Raw genomic sequence first — 6,823 nt, 5'->3', positions numbered from 1 at the left:
AAATGTATCGGTTGGCTCGGATAATCTTGTTAAATATAAAATGTTGTGGAAAAAGTTGTTGCTTTGAAGCAATTCAAACATGGAACTCGTAAGTCTGAGAGTGGATCCACACACATAATTGCGTCTAGAATCAATGAAATGATGGCCCAAAGTGTATTTAGCAGCTATCCAAGCAGAGTTGCACTTGATTGTTGTAGCGATATGGCTGGTATATGGGGCAGTGCATACAGTTCCTTCAGCTGGATTGCATACACTCTCCATCAGCATTGTGGGCCATTTGGACAGGAGTGTATGTACATGAGGCCATCAGGGAATCATTTTGCCTGTTTCTATAACTTGGACGCCTGTAGCCTGTTCCGTTTCCTCTCAGTGGGACAGTCCTCTAAATTGAGAGTGCTGGGTCACCTGCGGTCTAATTATGAACCAGGTGGCCACTTGTACAAACCCATGGTAGCGTCCAATGAGGCGTGTTGGTATACATATCCGCTAAGGTGACGATGGAGTGTTGGGACTGAAAGAGAATGTTTTGTGAAGGGTTATGTTTTTAACCTAGGTTCTCTAAACCTTCTTTTGCCTCGCTGTCCACTTGAATATGTTCGGTGTGAGGACAAATGTGCACTGTGCAAGACGCGTGTGCGTGGATCCGGTGCTCAATGACAGATAGCAAAGTCAGCCATTCAGGCATTGGCTGTAGAAGGTTTACAGAAATGCACGCCGAAAAGGGGGGTATCCCATAGGGCGACATCGCTTCCTCTCCTTCAGAGATGTGAGGTTACATACGTAAGCCAACGTTTTGAGGACCATGGTGAGGTCAGTGGTCCCCCTCTACAGTGGGCCATGCAGATGGCCTGACTACCACTCTTTGTTCCTTGGCAGGAGACTCGTTTTCCTACATTCCGAAACGGGCCTGCAGTTTTATTTTTCCTGGCATCCCGTGCCTCCTGTAATGTCCCTCAGTCAGTGGAAAGCACAATACTCTCTGGGAGAGAGCGAGGGAGCGAGGGAGCGGTGGAGGGAGAGGGGGGGAGCGGGCGAAAGAGGAGAGAGGCTTAATTTGTTTCTGTGGAATCTAATACTGTTGGAGCAGAGTGGGCCCAGGGAACAGGGCCGCCGCCGCGCCACACCGCGCCGCTCCGCTCCGTCCCTGTGCTGATGACATGGAGCCCTAATCACAACCAGATGCCCCTTCACTCGCACACAGAGAGCGGGCCAGCCCAGCAGCCTCACCTTGAGTCTGGGCAGTGCCAAAAGAAAGCATGTTTACACGGCTGCTGCGCTGGGCCTCCTCGTCTCTTCAGCCCTCTCCTCTCCTCTCGCCTATACTCCTCCTCTCCCCCACCACCCCCCACCCCCCAGCCCATCCGTCAACCCCTTATCCCCCCCCCTCCTCTCTCCTATACTCCTCCTCTCCCCCACCACCCCCCACCCCCCAGCCCATCCGTCAACCCCTTATCCCCCCCCCTCCTCTCTCTTCTTTCTAAACTTAAAGTCCTTGATATTTGCCCAAGTAAGTAAAGCGAATAGGAAAAGTATTTCTTGGCAGAGTACAGCCAACACGGCATGTCTCCCGGTGCAGCCAAATCAAAAACATATGACATATAAAGAGGAAAGAGTCTTGGATTAGGTTTAGGTAGCGGCCATATAAATGTAAGTTTCCTGTTTGTGTTATTCCTCTAAAGACGTGTCTATTGAGGGAGAGAACAGTATGAACTCTTTGAAACAGAAAGGTCAGTTTCTACAGAAATACTGATAACTGTGTATTGCATTCTTCACCCTCAGGTGAAATGGCATTTTACTTCATCTTTTTCACAATTCAAATTCTTGAACGTAGTAGTTGTTACATCCCAAATTCAGCTTTAAACATATTAGCTAATTTGATGTCTTCAGATGAGCCTCTTATAGAAGTATAGAACTCCTAGAACTAAATAAGGGGGATCTGGGGAGGAGGATAGCGTGCCAGATATGATACTCATTTACCATTGATTCAAGTGAACTTTACTCCAAAGGCTACATGAAAAATATGTGGCAATTGGCATACTTACCTGTCATTTAGTACTACTTCTACCACCACTATTACCATTACTACTACTATCATTAGTATACTACTGCTACCACTGCTATGTATGAGATGTACTGTGTTAACAGTAATTGGCATCACAGAGTTCAAAAGACATTTCTTTGAACTAATTCCTTGATACACGAGAGTAGATACCTGAATGTCCCTGTTATGGGAGAATGGTTCTACGGCTGCGGTGGATGCATCTTCTGTGTCGTATAGCAAATCTGTGTCTTATTGCAAATGTTATCAAGATATAAAATGTACTGTACTGCGAGGAGCCTGTGAATAGATGCCTGAGCTTTCCTGATATGTGAAATGAGATGCCTCGATGCTCCAGAGGCACTAGGGGGTGTCTCAAAGCAGATTTGATCATGGGAAAATCTGTTCAGATCGAGTTTTTGAAAAGGCTGATTTCTAATAAATATGTCAACTTAAATTTAACTGGAAAAGTTTATATGCAACTGACTTGTCATGGGAGTGATATTGAGGTCAGTTAAAATGGTGCAATTTCTTTTTCCAAACGTAACCCAAATTCCCATCTGATATGAAACATGAATGCAATCGTTTGAGGTTTGAGGTAAACTCAAATGAAGGATGTAGGTTCTGTAGTGTTTGGGTCTCGAGGAGAGCACGCCATATCGTCTGAGATTAAGATGTATGTGATTCAGAGTTAGAAGTGATCACTGTGCGGTTTGCGAGTGAGGAGAGAGGAATGTTATTTTGAGCCCAGGCCCAATGTGTGTTTCTTGGGTTGTATGTGATGGGCAGGGGCGCAGTCTCCCGGTGCCCTGTACATTAAACGCACTCAGCTGGATGTGGGGAGAGAAAGGTCAGGCAAACAGAGGCGTTGGTCTGGAGGCTCCCCTCTGAGCCTTACTGAAAACAGGTGCTGAGGGAGGGGGGGAGTCAGGGTGAACTCCAGGCTGCTGTAAAAATCAGGCCTGACTAAAAACCTAGCAAGTCTTTTCATCTGCTTGTAATTGTTTTTAATACACGTTACTGGCTTTCATTAACAGACTGAACAGGTCTCTCTTACCTCTGGCAAGTTGGAGAGAGTGTTCAACCTTTTTAAAGACCACATGTTTGTGTGAGAGAGGGGGGGGGGGGGGGGGGGGGGTCATTTTAACAGCTTACATTTTCTCTGGTCTCTGAACAGTGGAAATATATTTGCCAATCACCAGGTTCCCGTTTGATCTTGAATGAGGTGAAATCATTGCTCACTGTCAGAATGTTGAAGGGCCATGTAAGCATCTTTCCACATCACTGAGACGACTTCATTAGCTTGCTTAGTTTTCAGATTTTTGCTAAGGCAGCAGTAGTTCATGAAAGTTTTCTATGTATTGCCTGTGCATGTCTCACAAAATGGGTGCTTAATTTAGACTGTAGATCCTTCCTCGAGTTTGGCGGAGGGGTAAGTCTGAGGTCAAAGACAGTATTTCTAATCTGACTTTTTTAATGAGCGCTAACCCAGTTTTCCTTTCCCTGTTACATGGCTTCATTTGAACAGCTCCTTTTTGTACTGCACACATCACTGGAGTCTTCTGACTCTGACCTGAATTTGACTGCTCTTGTCTCGTGTAACTTCTGAGAATAAGCCTTCGCTTTGTCATTCCGCCTGTACGTGGGCTGAGGCGAATTTTTGGGTATTAATGAGGTAACCTGCCGTATGGATGGGTGTTTTTAAGCGTAACAAGTGTGAGACTGTAGATTAGGACTGGGCTTGTTACTGCGAGGAACCAATCAAACGCTAGTCCCAGCTTTTTCTGAAGGATTTTGGTGTGTGTGTGTGTGTGTGTGTGTGTGTGAGGGGAATGAGGGAAAGCGGGAAAAGGCAATGTATTTTCTTTTTTTTCTGCGAGCGAATGCAAATGATTTCCGAGGCGAAATGGGAAGACCACGGGGGGGAGGACACATGCTGCCTCCTCCATAATTTCCCGCTCTTTGAGTCTGTTTCATCAGCTGCCAGCGCCATCCGTCTGCCTTCAGCTGGAGGTATGCGAGGGAGGGCCCACTCTCTTATTTTCTGTGCCATGGTGGTCACACAGTGATTCAGACCTGTTACATTAGACACAGAGAATCATCCACCAGTCCGTCAAACCCCCCCTCCGCTCCCCCTCCATTTTCTGTCATTCTCAAAAGGAACTCTGCACACTCTGACGCCTGCCTGCCCAATCACATCTTAGTTACCACAGCCAGAGGCTGAAAGCAGTGAATAAGTGAGGAAATAATTGCAGGTTATTAGAAGTGGCTCAGACCGGCATGTACGTATAAGGGTTGACAGTGGGAGATGGGCTTTCAGTGGCGAGGTTAGGCTTTACTCAGAAAGCCGACATGGCTGGAAAATGGGTCTGTCTGCTGCGGATTGCCACCTCCACAGTATGCTAACCTTTTCAACGGAGGAACCTTCCGGATGCCTTCTGTGGACGTGTTCTGTGGGGGGGTAAAACAAATGCTCTCCTGCAGCTTTTAATTCACACATACATACACAGGCTGAGTGAGTCAGCAGATGAAGTATGGCGACGACCACTTTGCACATGTTTTTTTTATCACAGCCAGTGGTTTGTTGAGTAGTATGGAGATGCATACTGCACCCGATGATCCAGGCTAATTAAAATGGACATGATTCACCATAGCCTGTTTACAAAAGACAGCCACAGTGTGCGTCCTGATGTCTGATGCCGAGCCCTGTCTGAGTGAGAGCGTGTCGTGTGTGTGTGTGTGTGTGTGTGTGTGTGTGTGTGTGTGTGTGTGTGTGTGTGTGTGTGTGTGTGTGTGTGTGTGTGTGTGCGCGTCCTGAAGTCTGCAGCAGTGAGCGGGCGAGCCCTGTCTAGACGGCACTGAGAAGTCATGAGTAACAATGAAACTGTACTGGCTCATCTCCAATTATCTCCCCCCCCTCCCCTCCCCTCCCCTCCCCTCCTTTTTCCCTTCTTCTAGTTTGTTCTCCGCTCCGCTCCTGGCGAGTCGGGTTGTTCTGAGCCCTCGCGTGTGGTGGAAGTGGTTGGCGGGGCTTTTCTCTGCCATCTCTTTTCTGACGGGGAATATGAAACAGGCCTGCCTCGCACCGCGCCACCACCCTCTGTGTCTGTTTCTCTTTCTCTCCTCCCTCCTTTCTCTTTGTTCACACGTTTTTCTTTCATTGAACGCTCAGACTAAATAAGATGACACGGCGTGGACATATCCACATGTTTTTACAAAGGAAATTCAGTTTCAGAGTTTTCAAAACATCTCGGTATTTTTTATTTTTTTGCTTTTAAACAATCAGTATCATTTTTTTCTATCAGACACACTGAATCCGGTGTGGAGGCTTGTGTTGCCACAGTCACTGAACTTCACCAGTCCTCCGGCTGAACATAATGTCAGTAATAACATGGGCTGTCGATACGGAGAGGTGGACTCTTTTCATCTGGCTCTGCTCTCATTTAGTTTGATAGCTCAAACTCCACTGCAGCTTGGATCCATTGTCCTGCTAGACACATCCACTCATAACACACCAGTCAACTACATGTAGCAGAACAGAGGCAGGCTCATTTGAAATGGCTCTCTGCTGTTTCAGGAAGGGGAGCATGTTTTATGCACTGGGAGCATGTTCTATGCACTGGACTGGGAGCGTGTTCTATGCACTGGGAGCACTTCTCACCTGTGTTTCCTGTTCCTTTTTTAAGCAAGCTTTCCCACTGAGGTCTTACATTTCTCCTAATTTGTCTCCCTGAAGTTAAACCGCGATTCTCAAGAAAGCAGTAAAAATGAAGGGGAAGAAAATAACGTATCAATAGTCTCATTTAAGCTCTTCTGCTTCGCTGCCAAAACACCTACAAGCTCGCCAAACAGAACGCCAGTGTAGAATAGACTAATTAAGACACCAAGCACACTATCAGAGAAATTATTTCACACAGCACTCGCCCAGAGGTAACTGCGAAATCCTCTTCTGGGAGGAGAGAGTACAAACTGGACCCCCTCACATACCGCTGGACTGGAAACTCAGTTGAAATGGCAGTGCTGTTGTTCTTTCATGACGTAATCAACATGCAGCACAAGGCACAAGAGGGACTGTGAGCTATCAATGAAAGGCAGTCTGGCTGAGGTGAGGAGTGCATCAACATCAGTGATGCTGTTTGATCCACATCACTCTCTCTGTCTCTCTCTCTCTCTCGCTCTCTCTCTCTCTCTCTCGCTCTCTCTCTCTCTCTCTCTCTCTCTCTCTCTCTCTCTCACTCTCTCTCTCGCTCACTCTCTCTCTCTCTCTCTCTCCCTACTGTAAATTGGGTTTCTCTCCATACTGTGGCATGACTAAGTGGGTCAGCCCGGCACACTGCTCCACTCTCTCTCCTGGTCAGTAAACACACACACACACACACACACACACACACACACACACACACACCTCGTCAGTAAACACTCATTAAGGGCACATCTGGCAAGATAATGAGCAACAATTAACAGCAGCTTCTAATTTTCCCTGACAGGGTTCCCAGGTATTAGATTTGTTCTCTTAAAGCCCCTGATGAGGTTATAAATACTCGCGGCACATACCCCCACCACCTCCTCGCAGCCAGACACACACACACACACACACACACACACACACACACACATACACACACACACACACACACACACGCACACATACACACACACAGCCAGGAGACAGCGTCTCAAATTCAAAGCTGCCTCAAATGTTCTCCCCCATTCTGCTCCGTTCTGCTGTCACACGTGGGCCAGCTGCGGTTCATTCTTCCCTGGACCCATCACAGGGCCGAGCTG

Source organism: Sprattus sprattus (assembly GCF_963457725.1).
Source record: "Sprattus sprattus genome assembly, chromosome: 8".
NCBI classification, from domain to species: Eukaryota; Metazoa; Chordata; class Actinopteri; order Clupeiformes; family Clupeidae; genus Sprattus; species Sprattus sprattus.
This window is presented reverse-complemented; position numbering follows the sequence as displayed.